Below are 18,593 nucleotides of genomic sequence, written 5' to 3' on the forward strand. Positions count from 1 at the left end.
TTTCAGAAATTGCTTTTTAAATATCTTGTGCAGCCTCTTGATTTAAAGTTGACAGACAGGAGCCCTCTTAACTGCACTTTAGTTCTGCAATTCTTACCTGGGGTCATATGCCCCTCTAGGGCAGTCTGAAACCTGGAGGTTGACTGGAACTCTTGGGGGCAAATGAGGACTTTAGGGTTTTAGACAGTCCTTTCTTGCCACTTACAGCAGCTTCTGATAGCAAGCAGAGAAGACTAATACCATCATACTAATGGCTCAATTTTTCTTCTAGACCTTTCCAAAAAAGTTGCAGACAGCAAATAGGAGTCTAACATTGGTTTAACATAAGGATTCCATGTGCTGATTGTAGATCTCTTATCTCCAGTGCCAGGCCTGATAATTGGTGTTAGTGCAAGAAATGATATCAAATACCACAGAACCAGAACTTTCCCCTTGTTTTCATACCACACCGCTATGTCATGTAAAAAGCTCATACCCTTCTGGCAAAGGCAGCAATGACTACTTTATATGAACATAAGAAGAGCCCTACTGGATTACTCCTATGGTCCGTCTTTGGTTCTAACTGTATGTATTTTTAGCTATTGTTGTACATCACCCAGAGCCCAGCACTAGCCAGGATGAGACAAGTCATTAAGTGATCGTCGTCGTCTTCTTTCTACTCTGCCTCTTCCTCCTTCTCCTCCTCCTCCTCCTCCTCCTCCTCCAGAGCCAGTTTGGTGTAGTGGTGAAGTGCGTGGACTCTTATCCGGGAGAACTGGGTTTGATTCCCCACTCCTCCACTTGCACCAGCTAGCATGGCCTTGGGTCAGCCATAGCTCTGGCAGAGGTTGTCCTTGAAAGGGCAGCTGCTGTGAGAACCCTCTCCAGCCCCACCCACCTCACAGGGTGTCTGTTATGGGGGGAGAAGATATGGGAGATTGTAAGCCTCTCTGATTCAGAGAGAAGGGTGTGGTATAAATCTGCAATTCTTCCTCCTCCTCCTCCTCCTCCTCCAGCATCCTGTTGCACACAGCATCCAACCAGTCCCTCTAGACAGCCAACAACAGGGCTTAGAGGCCAAGGTCTTCCCCTGATGTTGCCTCCAGGCTCTGAAATTCAGAGGCCAGAAACAGTCCATATCATTTTGTTACTTTATGTTCATGAGAAATGTGACAGACCTTGATGTATCTGAACTGCTTACCATATAGGTGCAATGAAAGTCACTATTTGTATCTCTAAAGTGAATTGCAGTGCAATCCTTAAAAGAACGTAACCCTGCTTAGGACTGCTCTTTTAGTCATTCAAGCCGATTAGTGGATTCTGGTTAAGTAGCTGAATTCCTGTTAAAGTTTTGCTTTACAACAACAAATACCACTGGGACAGTTTTGTTTTGAGGCAACTGCCACCCCCAACCTGGATCTTGTCCATTCAGTAGTCTTCTATGCAGCATTATCTTTCTCCAGGCTATTACATTAAGAATGTTTTAAGATTAAGATCCCATTAAGATTACATTAAGATTGCTGGCTTGTTTTGCATTTTCTGCCTGATGTTTTAATGGGTTTTGTGAGTTTAAATTTTATTTTCTATTTTGTGAGCTCAGATGAGTTGAAAAATGGTTTATAATTCCCCAAATAACCCCTAACATTAGTTTCTGGCAGGCCAGTAATTTTCTTACAAAAACTTCCATAATGCTGCAGTGGTTCCCCATCCTTCATTTGGGAAACTTAGCAGTTGGTTAGCACATAATAGGACTCGTCCTTTTGGCTTTAGAATGGGGAGAAGCAGTAGGTTGGTTGTTTGCTTTCAGAGTAATAACTTTTTTCAGTTTCTGCTTCCCTTCTAAGGTGGTGATCTTTTGATCAAAACACTGCAGAGCATCAGAGCTTGTATATGTATGTTTTACAGGAACAACAGGAAGCCTGCCTCCTACAGCCTCTCTACTCCCCACTTCCTGTTCAAGGACATGTGATGCAGAGAGAAGGTATTGCTTGAGCCAATAACTGTGCTGAAATACAAAAACATAAACAACTGTAGAGCACCAAAAATTAAAGAATTTGTGCTGCGTTAATTTAATTCACAGTACCAATGCTCTTCTGTACCTGTGATGACTATGGAAAGGTTGAGATATGAAAAGTGAATCAGAAATTAGCATTTTTTAAAAATGTCTTCAAGGAGTGAGCCTCTTGCTGTGAGGTAGGAAACAATTCTTCTTTTTTAATATTGTAATGAGCAAAAATAGAAAGATGTCATATCCCAAAAGACTGGTAAATGTGCTATTTGAAGAAGAAAAGTTGTTTTTTATATCCCTTTTTTCTCTACCCAAAGGAGTTTTGAAGTGACTTACCATCACCTTCCCTTCCTCTCCCCACAACAGGCAGGTGGGGCTGAGAGAGCTCTGAGAGAACCATGACTGGCCCAAGATTACCCAGTTGGCTTCATGTGGAGGAGTGGGGAATCAAACCCAGTTCTCCAGATTAGAGTCTGCTGCTCTTAACCACTACCCCATGTTGGCTCTATGAATATGTATAAATATATTTATATGGAAACTCCTTGCAGGACCTGAAAATAATTATCCAAGTCCAACCACTGTGACTGGTTCTGGGTAGAATATTATTGTATTATAAACTGGGTTTTCAGCTTAGAGCAGAACAAATATATATGTGTATGTTTCTTGAACACCTGTTAGTTTTGCTGGGGAGGAGGGTTCCCCTCAGTTTGGTACCGCTGTTTCACTTTTTGTGAAATGTTTTCTATCCAGACTTTTGAGATTTTCCTGCTTATATGTGTACCTCTGCTTGGGAGGTTTTTAAGTTCTTCAGTTTCTTAACTCTCCTGAGATAAACACTCACCCAGTGCTGTAATGCATATGTGTAGGACATGTTGCTTGCATGGCAATGCTCATTCGCAACACTCTAAGAATCATTGCTGTGTGCTCACTCTCCTGTTATACTTGTTCACAAATGGCACAATGCATATGCATTTTCTATTTTGGGGCGCCCTATTTGGGTGTCTGTGGTCAGTAGGGGAATGAAAGTTTCTGCTGTGTGTGAGAGACACAAAGGAAACTTCATATTCACTGGCTACATTATCAGGTATAGAATCATAGAGTTGGAAGGGACCTCTAGGGTCATCTAGTCCAATGCCATGCACAGTGCAGGAAACCCACAAATACCTACCCCAAATTCACAGGATCTTCATTGCTGTCAGATGGCCATCTAGCCTCTGTTTAAAAACCTCCAAGGAAGGGGAGCCCACCACCTCCCGAGGAAGCCTGTTCCACTGAGGAATTGCTCTCATGGTCAGGAAGTTCTTCCTGACGTTGAGTTGGAAACTCTTTTGATTTAATTTCAACCCATTGGGTCTGGTCCTACCTTCCGGGGCCACAGAAAATAATTCCACACCATCCTCTATATGACAGCCCTTCAAGTACTTGAAGATGGTAATCATATCACCTCTCAGCCGTCTCCTCTCCAGGCTAAACATCCCCAGCTCCTTCAACCTTTCCTCATAGGACTTGGTCTCCAGACCTCTCACCATCTTCATCACCCTCCTCTGGACTCTTTCTAGCTTGTCTATATCCTTCTTAAAACGTGGTGCCCAAAACTGAACACAATACTCCAGGTGAGGGCTTATCAGAGCAGAGTAAAGCGATACCATCACATCACGTGATCTGGACACGATACTTCTGTTGATACATCCCAAAATTGCATTTGCCTTTTTAGCCACCGCATCACACTGTTGACTCATGTTCAGCGTATCATCCACTAAGACCCCTAGATCCTATTTGCACATACTACTGCTAAGACAAGTCTCCCCCATCCTATAACCATGCATTGGATTTTTCCTACCTAAATGCAGAACTTTACATTTATCCCCGTTAAAATTCATTTTATTGATTTTAGCCCAGTTTTCCAGCCTGTCAAGGTCATCCTGTATCCTGTTTCTGTCTTCTGTGTTTGCAACCCATCCCAATTTAGTATCACCTGTGAATTTAATAAGCATTCCCTCTAGCCCTTCATCCAAATCATTGATAAAGATTCAAAGTATACTTCTGTCATGACTAAAGCAGGGAAGTTTGGGGTGTAAACTGATCAAGTTACTGATCAAACTTTTTAAAATCAGTCATTAAAATCTAAGTTTCTCCATAGAAACTTAACGTGACTACACAAGTGTGACTAACCTTGATTTTAATTTCATTATTTTTTACAAAATTCCCCACAATATCCCTACCACAAAAATGTGGTGTTCTCCTACAGGTTTCTCAGTTTTGTGATTCAGATTTGTAAGCCCATTTATCCTTTGCAATATTAGGGTTGCCAGTCTCCAGGTGGGGCCTGGAGATCTCCTGCTTTTATAATTGATCTCCAGCTGGCAGAAATCAACTCCCCTGGAGAAAATGGCTACTTTGACAGGTGAACTCTATGGCATTGTATTGTGCTGAGGCCCCACCCCTCCCCAAATCCCACCCTCTCCCAGATCCACCCCCAAAGTCTCCAGGTATTTTCCAACACACACCTGGCAACCACTATTTGCCATAGAGTTTGACCTGTTTGTCCTATGTAGAAAACTGAAAGACATTGTTAGCATTTAATGGCATGTACAGTGTTTAAGATGATCAAGTGAATGAGCCAGAGATGGTGTAGCTGATGTTGTTAAATCCAATGATTGTGTTTTCTAGGTATATGTGGCAGCATATAGGTTTATTGCAAGCTCTGGTAGCACTGCCCATGTTCAAATTAGATGTTGTATTATTGTGGATGAGGAGTTGTTTAAGATGAGGGGGACTGTCTGTGGCCATTAAAAGGTTTGCTCCCCCCCCCCCCAGTACTTTTGAAAGAGAACTGTCATTGTCTTGTAGAGGTTGTAAGTTGTTGATGATGCATTGGACTGAGAAACAAAGAAATTGGTAGGAGCATTTCAGTCTTCCAGGACATTCAATTGAGGACCTCAAAATAGCTGTTTTAATGAAGAGGAATTTGAGAAACAGACTAGAATGGTACATTGCTGAACTACAAGTTATTACAACACTCAGGACAATAGAACCCCAGGGCTTAATAGGGCTTCAATTGGTTTCTTACTGAACTTCACATGCTAAAATCATCCAGTTCTCACATCTATTTATAAACTCTTTCATTGTGCTGTATGCTAATTTGCTGCTATTCACAGGTCTTACCAATGAGCTTCATCCATTCTTGGCTATATTTATTGCTCAGTTACTTATGCATCTTAACTCTAATTGCCCCTTCCTAGCAACATCCTCCTCACCCTCTAGCTTGTATGTAATGGTTGGTGACTTTTGCTTCAATGTATCTAAAGAAGTGCATATACACAGGAAAGCTTATACCCATAATAAAACTTGGTTGATCCTAAAGGTGAAACTGGACTAAAATTTTGTTCTGGTGCTATAAAAGTCGATATTTATGGCATTGAGATAATTTTGAATGAAAAAGTGTGCTGAATTCAAAATACCATGGTTGCTAGATTTTATCTCCTGCAAGTTGGCTGCCATCTTGGAAAATTGCTTCAAGAAAGCTGGTGGTCTCGGCTTGGCTTCGCGAACGAAGATTTAAGAAGGCTGCAATAGTCCACGTCTGCTGCAGGCTCGCTGGTGGCTGACAAGACCAATGCGGGACAGGCAGGTCCGGCCACAGTGGCTGCAGGGAAAGGTCTGATTTGGGGTTGGTGCTGTAGCAGTGCGATTCTTCCTCAATCTCCTTTTGTCCTCAAGACCAGCTATGCGTGCGTTCTCAAAAGAAGAGACAGCCTGGTGGATGGTGTGCCTCCATGCTTTGCGATCTGAGGCTAGGTCAGACCACTGGTGATGGTTGATGCGACAGGTGCCAAGGGATTTCTTCAAGGAGTCCTTGTACCTCTTCTTTGGTGCCCCTCTATTTCGATGGCCGGTGGAGAGTTCGCCATACAGGGCAATCTTGGGAAGGCGGTGGTTTTCCATCCTAGAAATATGCCCTGCCCAGCGCAGCTGCGTCTTCAACAGCAGTGCCTCGATGCTGGTAACCTCCGCCCGCTTGATAACTTCAGTGTTGGTCACAAAGTCACTCCAGTGGATGTTGAGGATGGTGCGAAGGCAGCGCTGATGAAAGCGCTCAAGGAGTCACAGGTGATGACGGTATAAAACCCACGATTCGGAGCCGTAGATGAGGGTTGTCATCACAACCGCTTTGTAAACATTGATCTTTGTGCCTTTTTTCAGATGCTTGTTGCTCCACACTCTTTTGTGCAGTCGGCCAAAGGCATGGTTCGCCTTTGCCAGCCTGTTGTCGATCTCCTTGTCGATCTTAGCATCTGAGGAGATGATGCACCCCAGGTAGCTGAACTGCTGGACTGTCTTCAGAACTGATTCACCCACAGTGATGCAGGGAGGGTGATAATCTTCCTGGGGTGCAGGCTGGTGGAGAACTTCTGTCTTCTTCAGACTAACTTCTAGGCCGAATAGCTTGGCAGCCTCTGCAAAGCAGGACGTCATATGCTGCAGAGCTGATACCGAGTGGGAGACGAGTGCAGCATCATCAGCAAACAGTAGCTCTCGGATGAGTTTTTCCATTGTCTTGGTGGAGTGGGCCTTTAGTCGCCTCAGGTTGAACAGGCTGCCATCGGTGCGATAGCGGATGTAGACACCATCGTCATCATCTAGATCTACTGCAGCTCTTTGAAGCATCATGCTAAAGAAGATCGTAAAGAGAGTTGGCGCGAGAACGCAGCCTTGCTTTACACCTGTGCCTATTGGGAAGGTCTCCGAGAGGTCGTTGCAGTGTCTGACTTGGCCTCACTGGTCTTCGTGTAGCTGGATGATCATGCTGAGGAACCTTGGGGGACATCCTACACATTCCAAGATTTGCCACAGGCCTTTCCTGCTAACGGTATCGAAAGCTTTGGTAAGGTCGACAAAAGTCACATACAGAGCCTTGTTCTGTTCCCTGCATTTCTCTTGGAGCTGCCTGAGAACAAATACCATGTCGGTGGTGCTCCTGTTAGCTCTGAAGCCACAGTGGCTCTCTGGGAGGAGTTCTTCTGCAATGGCGGGCACCAGTCTGTTCAGGAGTATTCTGGCAAGGATTTTGCCTGCGATGGAGAGCAGGGTTATCCCCCGGTAGTTGGAGCAGTCTGACTTTTCCCCTTTGTTCTTGTATAGGGTGATGATGATTGCATCGCGAAAGTCCTGTGGTAATTTGCCTTGTTCCCAGCAGGTGACAAGTACTTTGTGAAGTGAGCTATGTAGTACTGTGCCCCCATGCTTCCAGATCTCTGGTGGAATTCCATCAACTCCTGCTGCCTTGCCACTTTTCAGTTGCTTGATGGCTTTAACAGTCTCTTCTAGGGTGGGGATCTCATCCAACTCTGTTTTCACTGGTTGAAGTGGGGTGAGGTGAATTGCTGAATCTTGAACTACGCGGTTGGCACTGAAGAGAACCTGAAAATACTCCGACCACCGGTTCAATATGGATGCCTTGTCTGTGAGGAGCACTTGGCCGTCTGCACTACGCAAGGGACTCTGAGTCTGATATGATGGACCATATACTGCCTTCAGGGCTTCGTAGAACCCTCTTAAATCACCAGTGTCTGCACACAGCTGGGTTCTCTCAGCAAGCTTGGTCCACCACTCGTTCTGAATGTCTCGAAGCTTGCATTGGAGGTTGCTACATACAGCGTGCAAGGTTGCTTTTTTCCCAGGACAGGAGGGCTGAGCAAGATGTGCTTGGTAGGCAGATCTCTTTTTCGCCAGTAAATCTTGGATCTCTTGATTGTTCTCATCAAACCAGTCCTTGTTCTTCCTTGTGGAGAACCCGAGGACTTCTTCAGAGATCTGCAGGACGGTAATTTTTAGGTGTTCCCAGAGTGCTTCTGGAGAAGGGTCTGTGGGGCAACTGGGGTCCTCAATTCTTGACTGGAGTTTTGCCTGGAAGGCAGCTTTAACTTCGGCTGACTGGAGACTGCCAACCTGAAACTTCCTCCGAGGGATACCTCCTCTCCTGGGTGTGGGTTTAAAGTGCTTGGACCGTGGGTGCATCCAGGTTGTCTTCAGACTGTTCTTCTGCTGGAAGATAGTGTTGGTGATGGTGAGCTGGTGCTCCATGCAGAATTCTAGCAGGAGGCGTCCGTTGTCATTGCAGTTGCCAATGCCGTGTTTGCCAAGTACTCCTTTCCAGGCTTCCGAGCCTTTACCTACTCTGGCATTGAAGTCGCCAAAGATGATCACCTTGTCCTCTGTAGGGGTCTTCCGTACGAGGTTGTGTAGATCAGCATAGAACTTGTTCTTTTCTGCAGGATCTGCTTGAAGGGTTGGGGCATACATACTGAAGAGTGTTGCATGCTGCTTGTTTTGAAGTGGGAGGCGCATGGAAATGATGCGATCTGAGTGACCTGTTGGCAGGTTTTCGAGATTGGAGGCAATGGAGTTCCTGACCATGAAGCCAACGCCAGAAAGGCGGCTCTCAGCCTTTGACTTATCTGACTAGTAGAGGGTATAGCCAGCACCGTGTTCTTGAAGACTACCTTCCTCAGGGAAACGGACCTCACTGAGAGCTGCTATGTCGATATTCAACCTGAGAAGTTCGTGGGCAACTAGAGCAGAGCGTCGTTCAGGGCGACCACTGTCTACTGTGTCAAGCATGGTTCTGATGTTCCAACATGCAAGCTTTAGTCTTTGCACACTTTGTGAGGCAGGTGCATGCCTTTTCTTTGTTGTTATTTTTTGACCGCAAGTAAGGATGCCCGTTGACCGCGGCTAGCCAACTGGGGTGGAGGAGACGAGCTTTGTTTAGGCCACCTTTTCTAGGCCCCTCTCCGTGTGGAGCAAGCAGTGCTGTCCCTAGATAAGGCTGCTTGGTCGTTCAGGGTGCTGCCGAAAAATGCTTTCGTCTCCGGGTTAGCATCAGGCGACCAATACCCTGAACCGCCTACATGCAGGATCGGGACTGCGGCTTCCAGTGGCACCTTCCACCTGCCGTTTCGCCCCTTGCCCATCGCTGCAGGACTTGATGCGTTGTGGGTTGTGTATGTGGATATGCCCTTCTGGCCTGCGCAGAGGAATTTTTTAGGTGAAGCCCAGTGTGCGCAGTACTGGCTCCACCCTTTCACTTGGGGGTCATCTGCCGTGGCCCAGTAAGCCGGGACGCCGGCAGCGAGTCCTCCAGGTGGTAGGTGTTACATTAACGAGCTCTATCTGCCCGGGTTTGATGTTAGAGTTTTCCTTCTCTTAGGCTGGCGAGGTTGGTGGGCCCAGCCTGCCCATCCGGTTATACCACCGGACAATTCGGTTGCACCATGACGTAGCAAACTCTGTGAAAAACGGGGGGGACCAGCAAGAAGGCATTCACTACACCGGGAGAGGAGAGGCTATGTATTGCGCATACACTTTCCCTGGGGGGGTAGGATACGCAGAAGGGGCCCACCCCCCCCACCCCCCCAAGCTGGTGGTAGAATACTAGAATAGTCCCTTATCAAGATCATTATTTATGCTCCCAATTACGAGGAGCCTTTCCATATACTGTAATTGTTGCTTTGTATCTTGCCTTGAGGACCTATGGGATTGCCATAAGTCAGCCATGACTTGATGGGACTTTCCACCACCACCACAGAAGATGCACAATTGCCATTTATTGAATGTGCAGGACACAGACATCTTTTCTCAAATATTTTAAAGGCTAAGAATTCCTGTCCTGTTCCTCTTCAAAACAGGAGTGTTTATCTCACCTCAAAAAATGGGCCAAACGCTAGTAATGCTACCCTCACTTCTTGTATCAGCTTCTTACAGTTTTATTAAAATTTAGCTTTTTGACAACCTAATTTTTAAATATTATTATGTGAAAGTTAGGTGAGTGTCATTTATCTTACCTTAGTATGCATTTTGGTCAAAAATGGATTAGGAGCACATTTATATTTATATCTGCTAGTTTTCCTTCAAATTGCTTTCTATCCTCTTGTTAAATATTTTTTGTCACTAGGGGGCAGACCTTTACCAGTAAAGTATGTCTCTGATCCCAGAGATCAATTAGCTGAATTTTCCAGGACATTAGGACAGATCAATTAGCTGAATTTTCCAAGACCAAACCTTATCTGGCCACTTGCAACAGAAAACGTTTTGTAAACACAGGTATTACTTTAGGTGTTATAGTTTGTGTGAATGGGCATCTCAATCTGCTGTAGTTTGATTGACATTCATCACTTAGCAAAAGGAACCTGAAGGAGTATCCTCCACAGTTCTAGAATAAAGAGAAAACTTTTTTTCCCCAAGGCAACTAATTATCTTGATTGTGTCATGATGGATTACAGGCCTCAACATTGTTTTTGATTTGTTGTATTTTCCAAAATGCCTGTGGGTATTCCTCGGAAACATATGAATTATATGTTTATTCTCCTTTTTCTACTGCACCCTTCCTCTCAGGAGCTCACAGCAAGACTGTGAGACAGGGCAGGATGAGAGTGAGTTACTTGCCCAGTGCCACCCAACAAGCTTCATGGCAGAGATACTTCCTGGAGCCAAGCGAACCACCGCACCATGCTGGTTCTTCTTTGACCTGTGTAGTTTGACCAGCCACTGAAGGAAGATGCTGATGTCAACAGAGTAAAGCAAATCTAGATCAAACCTTGATCCATCCACTAATAGCAGAGCAATGTAAAATGGTATCTGTATGTAGCAATGAGAAGCTACAACATGAATATTATAGTAGTTGGATCCCATATAGTCTCCTGGGGTCAGACACAAGAAGAGCCCTTTTGGATCAGACCAGTATTTTGTCTAGCAGCCAACTTGTCCCCCTGGAGGGACAAATAAACAGAGCACAGTGACAAAGGCCTTCCCCTGAGCTTGCCTCCTAGCACTGCGTTTCAGAGGTTTACTGCTTCTGAATGTGGATGTTCCCTTTACTTATCATACCTAGTAGCCATTGGTGGAGTTAATCCTCCATGAATCTGGTCAACCCTTTTAAAGCCATCCATGGTGGTGGCCATCATAACACCCATTGGCAGTGAATTCCACAATTTAATTACTTGTTGAATGAAGAAGTATTTTCTTTTGTGTCCTAAATCTACTGCCTATTGATTGATTGGATGCCCCTGGGTTCCCGTTTTAAGGAAGAGGAGAAAATCCTCTCTCTATTCACTTCCTTTGCCTCATGAATAATTTCATAAACCTCTATCATCTTAGCTGTCTTGTTCTAAACCAAAAAGTCCTGAACTCTTCAATCTTTCCTTGATCATCTTGGTTGCTCTCTTCTGTTCTTTTTTACAGCTCTGCAATATCCGTTTTGAGACACAGCGACCAGAACTATGCACAGTATTCCAAATGAGGTCACATTATGACTTTATACAAGGGCATTATAATATTGGCTGTTTTATTCTCAGGCCCTTTCCTAATAATCCCCAGCCTTTCTTATCAGTGGTGTGCACTGAGTCACCATTTTCATTGAGCTTTCCATTATAACCCCAAGATGTCTTTCAGTCTTGTTTCTTGTCCTCTGCTATCAGAGCGCCTGTGAATAGCTATCAGTTCTGTATTTCTTTTTTCAACTCCCAAATTCTACTACACCCCACCCCTCACCACTGCCACAATACCTTGGTGAATCTGTTCAGTTCTCATCATATGCATACCTGACATACAGTCATGATTTTATCTTTGACTAGTCCTTGACTCAGTGCCACTGGACTGAGACCCTTGGTTCCCTAGTCAGAGCAGCATTTTATTCCCACACACCTAGAGGCTTCTGAAGTCTAAAGTATTTAATGGGTTCATCATCAGAGAAATCGGGATCTGTTTGCAGAGTAGCTGAAAGCAAATATTCATGGTTGAATTCCTGGTGAATTAAAAGAAATGCAGCTAATATTCTGAGTCATAGCTCCATATCTAATGGAGCAAACATGTGGATCTACCACTTCTACAGAAAACCCCAAAGGTCGGTTGCTGAGAACTATGACAGATCTTGGGTAATTTCCTTTTATCTGATGAATTACTCAAGCTTTGTTGTCTTGATTGGATTTCTTTTTCCCCCTACCTTTTGTTTTGCCAATAACTTTGGGATTTGGAGGTTACAGTACATTAGATCATTGCTTGGGAAGAGAAGTTCTCATCTGATTTTATCTATTTTATTAACAAACAGAAGAATGGATAAGAGGGGAAAATGTTTATTTGTAAAGGGGTAACATATGAGAACTGATTTCATATCAAAGTCTAATTGAAAATAATATTATTGTCCTTTGAATAATTTATGCTTGGTGACAAATTGAGGATAATACGAGAAGATTTACTGGAATTCATACATGTAAATCACAGATGTGATGACACAGGCACTTAGGTTAATCTATTTTTGTTCATTTAAGTTTTTTCCATAAGGAACCTTTATATACCCCCTGATCTGACCGTGGTTGAAACAGAACTGGGTTCAACCCCTGCCCCCACCTAGCCATGATGCTGAGTGGATCATGACAAATCATTCTCTCCCAGTCTAAGCCACCTCATATAGGGTTTGTTGTGGGGATAAAATGGAGAAGGGGAGATCCATGGATTTCTTCGGAGGAAATAGATAAGATGAATGTTTCCTCCCTCTTTCATACAATCTTTCCTACTTCCAGTTCTTTTGGTTTTATGCCATGTTGTTGGTTTGAATAAAAAAAGAAGTAAAGTTATAATCTTGAAATATTAATTTTAAAACTGGAGGGGTATTTCTCTTTGTTAGATTTGACATACGCAACAAAGCAAAGAAGGCCCTAAAGAACAGCTGGCTGATTTGCAGTTGCAGTGAGACTTTAAGTGAAAAGCCAGCACTCCAAATGCAGGTGTCAGCAACAGATACTTCAGATATGTACTTGTAGACAGGCTTTAGATTCAGTGGGAGCTCACAGGAGCACAGCTCCTGAACCTTTCTGAGAGTTCCACCTCCTCCTTCTGAGAGTTCTACCTCCTTGTCCATTGAATAGTATGTGCAGCTGCATAACAATCCCTGGATGAGCTCCACCACCTATTTTTCTACAAAATGACCCCTCCTTGTAGATATGATGAGAAGCACCACACACACTAAAAACCAGAGCATGGTAAATAAACATCTGAAACCATCATTACAGAAGAAGTCAAACACTGCAGACAAATAGAAAAATACTTACCAAGGCACACTAACACAGTCCTCATGCACTTTGTCACACAGTGAGATACAACTGAGTCCTCTGAACAGTCTGTAAAAGACACCAGCAAGGACTTGGCAAATTCAGAAGCTGGTTCCTACAGACAGGTCTAGAGCCTCCTTGTGCTGTTAGAATGAGCACACTGAATAAAATAATAAATTAGTTACAAGGTAGGAAATCACATGGGAGTGTAAAAAGGTGAGAACTACGACGGTACCCTCTGGCTCTCCTCAGTGAATACGATGCACAGAAGCAGCTACACTGCAGCAGCCTGGTGCATGAGTGAAGAGTTGCTAGATTACAGCAATGACAGCTTGTCCCCAGTGACCAGCACTGACATCTCTCTCTTATCCCACAAAAGCCTTTGCCTCATTTCTGTATCTTCACTTTTCCACATTTGGGTTTCTCATAGTACTTGTCAGCAAAGAGAATACAAAATCTTCAGGAAACCACATAGAGGGTGGTGTCCTTGTATGGGGGTGGAGATCTTTTCCAACCGGCACCTCATGCAGCTGAAGCTGCTATACCAGTGCACAAAGACAGCAGAGATCTTGAGAGTAAAAGAGAGTAAAAATCTTGAGAGTTCTGCCTTAGCAGAACACAGCTTCCTGGCCTTCTGAGCTGGGGATGTTGGGAATACAGAAGATACATTTCCCTCTCCCTTCACACTTGAGGTTTCCCCTGCGTTCTAGCCCTAGGTGGCCTTATTGTGCAGAGTTTCTAATCCACACAGTGGGGGCAGCCTTGGCTAGATGAATGCACCATTTGGAGAAACCCTCTAGATTAGTGGCTTCTTTCAGGAAGCATGTCCAAGAACTAAAATGAGTTTCCTTTGGTAAGGAATGTGGCACATCAGGACTTGGCCATAGTGCAAAGTCCCACTACAGATATGGGCAATAAATCTGGAAGGGCTTTGCCTGTCTTACTTTCCCAAACTGTAGAATAAGGTCAATAATATTTCCATTCCTCAAACACGGATTGAGAGAGAAAACAGCATTTGATGTTATTAAGTACAAGAATGAGAAGTGGAGGGGCAGAGGCTGTGAATAAATGCTGCTAATCAAATGATATTTGCTTATTTGTTGGGTGGTAAAAGATGTCATTCAAAGGCAGCAGTGGAAGGATGGAGGGACACCAAACAGGCAAAAGATAAAGGCTGACAGTCGCATCAGTTCCGAACACAGCCTATTTCCCACCCTTTTTGGAAATACACAGTCAGTTGAGAGAGTGAAAAATAACTGCTGATAAAGCTTCATGAAGCCCAGCTGTCAAGGCAGCAGGCCACGGTCCATCCCTAGGGATCTGTACCAGCTGGGAGACAATGATAGGCTTCATTGCCTGCCGTCTGTTCACCCTCACTACTCTGGGGACAAGGGCGGATATCATCTCCCTTCCTCCCTCCCTCCTGTTTTAGGTTGCCTTGTCTTCCTCCCTGGGTCTATATTTTAGACCCTGTTAACTTGTCCCTGCAAATTCACTGGTGCTCTGAGGTCTGTCTTGTTAAAATCACTCAGTTACCCAGCTCAGTTGCCTGGTAGGTGCCCCATGGAGCCAGCAGCTTGTGCACAGAAGTAGTCTGAAGAGCCTCACAGTACTAATTGTCACATAAAAGAGAATTCAGGCCACTAAAAGAAAAAAAATTTCGCTAAGCGACTGGAGACATGGAGGAAGTAATTTCAAAGACTGGTTAAAACATGTCAGACCTGGTAAACATTCTAAAATAACTTCAAGTGTTCACACAATTAATGGAAGACTACAAAAATTAAGGGTGTCAGTTCCTCCTTCAGATTTTAAATTCTGCATGTGAACTTGGACACAGCTGGCACTTCTCAGTTGACAGTTCTAAGTATGGGTATATTTGTCTTCTCTTGAACTTCCATCTCTGAATTATTTTTAAAGTTCCAATGAAACCTGAATGAGAGCATCATTTTGGTCATCACTGTATCTAATAGCCCAGGTCTAGCCTATGTGCAGGATAGAAAACTCTGTGCAATGGAGACAACTATGGCTAGCATTTAGGGCTGCGTATACCCAGGAGAATCCCCAGGTTTGCACACAAATACATCCCCCCCCCCAAAAAAAATGTGTGTTTGTGTATCTGTGTAAAACCCAAACCTTAGTCAGGATGTCTAAACATACATAGATGGGGCGGGGGTGGGGGGGGGACTGATAAAAGTTCAGCTGGCATCATGGGTTGTCTTAGCAATCACAATGCATGGCAAAACTCCTGCCCAGAGGGCAGGACACTAGGGAAGAGGACATAGCGATAACAAGGGACTGTGGGAGGCAATCAGAGGGAGTAGGAAAGTAAAGGGAAAATCAGATTTCCCCTTCTCTTGCATCCTCTTGGACACTCCCCCTCCTCACCTTGTTTTCTTTTAATGTGAAAATTCAGTCAGAAAATTACAAAGTGTTTTACCAAAAGAATGACAAATACAGAGGGAATGGATTTGCCCTAATAGTAAGGCAAGATGTGGCCCAGACAGTAATGGGTTATAATGGAAAGTCTGACCAAATAATATCTATCAGACTTCATGGAAAGCCTATCAATATATAACTACCATTCAGGTTTATGCCTCAACTACAGATGCACCTGAGGAAGGCACTGAAATCTTTTATGCAAGTGTCCAGGAAGAAATTGATCACACAGCTAAACAAGATATGCTGATAATCATAGCACAAAGCAGAATAAAATATTATTGGAAGATTTGGGCTAGGGACACAAAATGAAGCAGGAGAGTGACTCATAGAATTCTATGAAAACAACAATTTGTTCATTGCAAACACAAGCTTCAGGCAATCAAACATACATGAATGTGAACTAGAAGAACTATGGGTTGAAACCAGAGATACGATAAAGGAAGAATGCGCAAAGACTATTTCTTTAATCAAAAGAAAAGAAATGGATGACTGATTAAAATTGCTAAAGATAGACAATAAGCAAAAGTAAAGGTGACAGAAACAGAATCAAAATGCAGCTTTCCAGAAACTCATATGTGGAGACAAAATGAATTATTATAGTGTCCAGTGTAAAGAAATAGAAGAAAACAACAAAAAAGGAGCAAAATTGGGAGAAACAGTTCATTAGCAGTAGATGAGCTATCAATAGAGCTATTCCATCAAAATCTTAACAAGATTCTGCCAATAAATATAAAAAATAAAACAATGGCCCATGGACTGGAAATGGGGCCTTTGGATGACCATGGGGTAAAAGGATTACTGAAGGAGGATAGGGAACTGGCTGAGAAGGTAAATGAATTTTTTGCCTCCGTCTTCACTGTGGAAGACGAGAACTTTTTGCCCGCCCCAGAACCACTAATTTTGGAAGGGGTGTTGAAAGACCTGACAAAAGAGGAGGTCCTACAACTGATAGACAAATTAAAAACTAATAAGTCACCGGGTCCGGATGGCATACATCCGAGAGTTCTGAAAGAACTCAAAGTTGAACTTGTGGATCTTCTAACAAAAATCTGTAATCTTTCATTGAAATCTGCCTCCATTCCTGAGGACTGGAAGATAGCAAATGTCACCCCCATCTTTAAAAAGGGTTCCAGAGGAGATCCGGCCAGTCAGTCTGACTTCAATACCGGGAAAGTTGGTAGAAACCATTATCAAGGACAGAATTAGTAGGCACATTGATGAACACGGGTTATTGAGGAAGACTCTCATGGGTTCTGCAAGGGAAGATCTTGCCTCACTAGCCTGTTACATTTCTTTGAGGGGGTGAACAAACATGTGGACAAAGGAGATCTGATAGATGTTGTTTACCTTGACTTCCAGAAAGCTTTTGATAAAGTTCCTCATCAAAGGCCCCTTAGAAAGCTTGAGAGTCATGGAGTAAAAGGACAGGTCCTCCTGTGGATCAAAAACTGGCTGAGTAATAGGAAGCAGAGAGTGAGTATAAATGGGCAGTCTTTGCAGTGGAGGACGGTAAGCAGTGGGGTGCCGCAGGGCTCGGTACTGGGTCCCATGCTCTTTAACTTGTTCATAAATGATTTAGAGTTGGGAGTGAGCAGTGAAGTGGCCAAGTTTGCGGATGACACTAAATTGTTCAGGGTGGTGAGAACCAGAGAGGATTGTGAGGAACTCCAAAGGGATCTGTTGAGGCTGGGTGAGTGGGTGTCAACGTGGCAGATGCGGTTCAATGTGGCCAAGTGCAAAGTAATGCACATTGGGGCCAAGAATCCCAGCTACAAATACAAGTTGATGGGGTGTGAACTGGCAGAGACTGACCAAGAGAGAGATCTTAGGGTCGTGGTAGATAACTCACTGAAAATGTCAAGACAGTGTGCGTTTGCAATAAAAAAGGCCAACGCCATGCTGGGAATTATTACGAAGGGAATTGAAAATAAATCAGCCAGTATCATAATGCCCCTGTATAAATCGATGGTGGGGTCTCATTTGGAGTACTGTGTGCAGTTCTGGTCGCCGCACCTCAAAAAGGATATTATAGCATTGGAGAAAGTCCAGAGAAGGGCAACTAGAATGATTAAAGGGCTGGAGCACTTTCCCTATGAAGAAAGGTTAAAACGCTTGGGACTCTTTAGCTTGGAGAAACGTCGACTGCGGGGTGACATGATAGAGGTTTACAAGATAATGCATGGGATGGAGAAAGTAGAGAAAGAGGTACTTTTCTCCCTTTCTCACAATACAAGAACTCGTGGGCATTCGAAGAAATTGCTGAGCAGACAGGTTAAAACGGATAAAAAGAAGTACTTCTTCACCCAAAGGGTGATTAACATGTGGAATTCACTGCCACAGGAGGTGGTGGCGACCACAAGTATAGCCACCTTCAAGAGGGGTTTAGATAAAAATATGGAGCACGGGTCCATCAGTGGCTATTAGCCACAGTGTGTGTGTATATGTAAAATTTTTTGCCACTGTGTGACACAGAGTGTTGGACTGGATGGGCCGTTGGCCTGATCCAACATGGCTTCTCTTATGTTCTTATGTTCAATTTACATCCCAATTCTGAAAAAAGGGAGATGTTGAAGAGCACAGCAACTATTGGACCATCAAATTAATTTCTCATGCAAGTGTAGTTATGCTCAAATCTTATTTTTAAAAAAACTGTTATCATATATGGAATGAGAAATGCCAGATGCTCAAACTGTATTCAGAAAATGAAGAGGCACTAGAGACAGTATTGCAAATTTACGTTGGTTACTGGAGTGTACAAGAGAATTTCATAAGAAAATCAGCTTGTGTTTCATAGATTACAGCAAAACCTTTTACTGTGTAGATCAGGGGTGGCCAACGGTAGCTCTCCAGATGTTTTTTGCCTACAACTTCCATCAGCCCTAGCCATTGGCCATGCTGGCTGGGGCTGATGGGAGTTGTAGGCAAAAAACTTCTGGAGAGCTACTGTTGGCCACCCCTGGTGTAGATCATGAAAAGCTATGTTGACTTTAAAGGATTTGTTTGTTTTGATGCACAATCTATACTCTGGACAAGAAGCCAGTGTTAGGATAGAATAAGGAGAA

The 18,593-nt window shown here is 43.8% G+C and overlaps 1 protein-coding gene across 1 annotated transcript in view; it reads left to right on the plus strand.

The window, feature by feature from the left end:
- The first annotated feature begins 1,997 nt into the window (after nucleotides 1-1,997).
- The window catches only part of CCND3 (cyclin D3), a 96,655-nt gene continuing 80,059 nt past the window's right edge, over nucleotides 1,998-18,593 (plus strand). Inside the window, exon 1 of the mRNA XM_060231418.1 lies at nucleotides 1,998-2,172. The gene's annotated coding sequence lies outside the window, so the exon portion shown is untranslated. The remainder of the gene's footprint in view (nucleotides 2,173-18,593) is intronic.

Source organism: Heteronotia binoei, chromosome 2 (assembly GCF_032191835.1).
Source record: "Heteronotia binoei isolate CCM8104 ecotype False Entrance Well chromosome 2, APGP_CSIRO_Hbin_v1, whole genome shotgun sequence".
Lineage (NCBI taxonomy): Eukaryota > Metazoa > Chordata > Lepidosauria > Squamata > Gekkonidae > Heteronotia > Heteronotia binoei.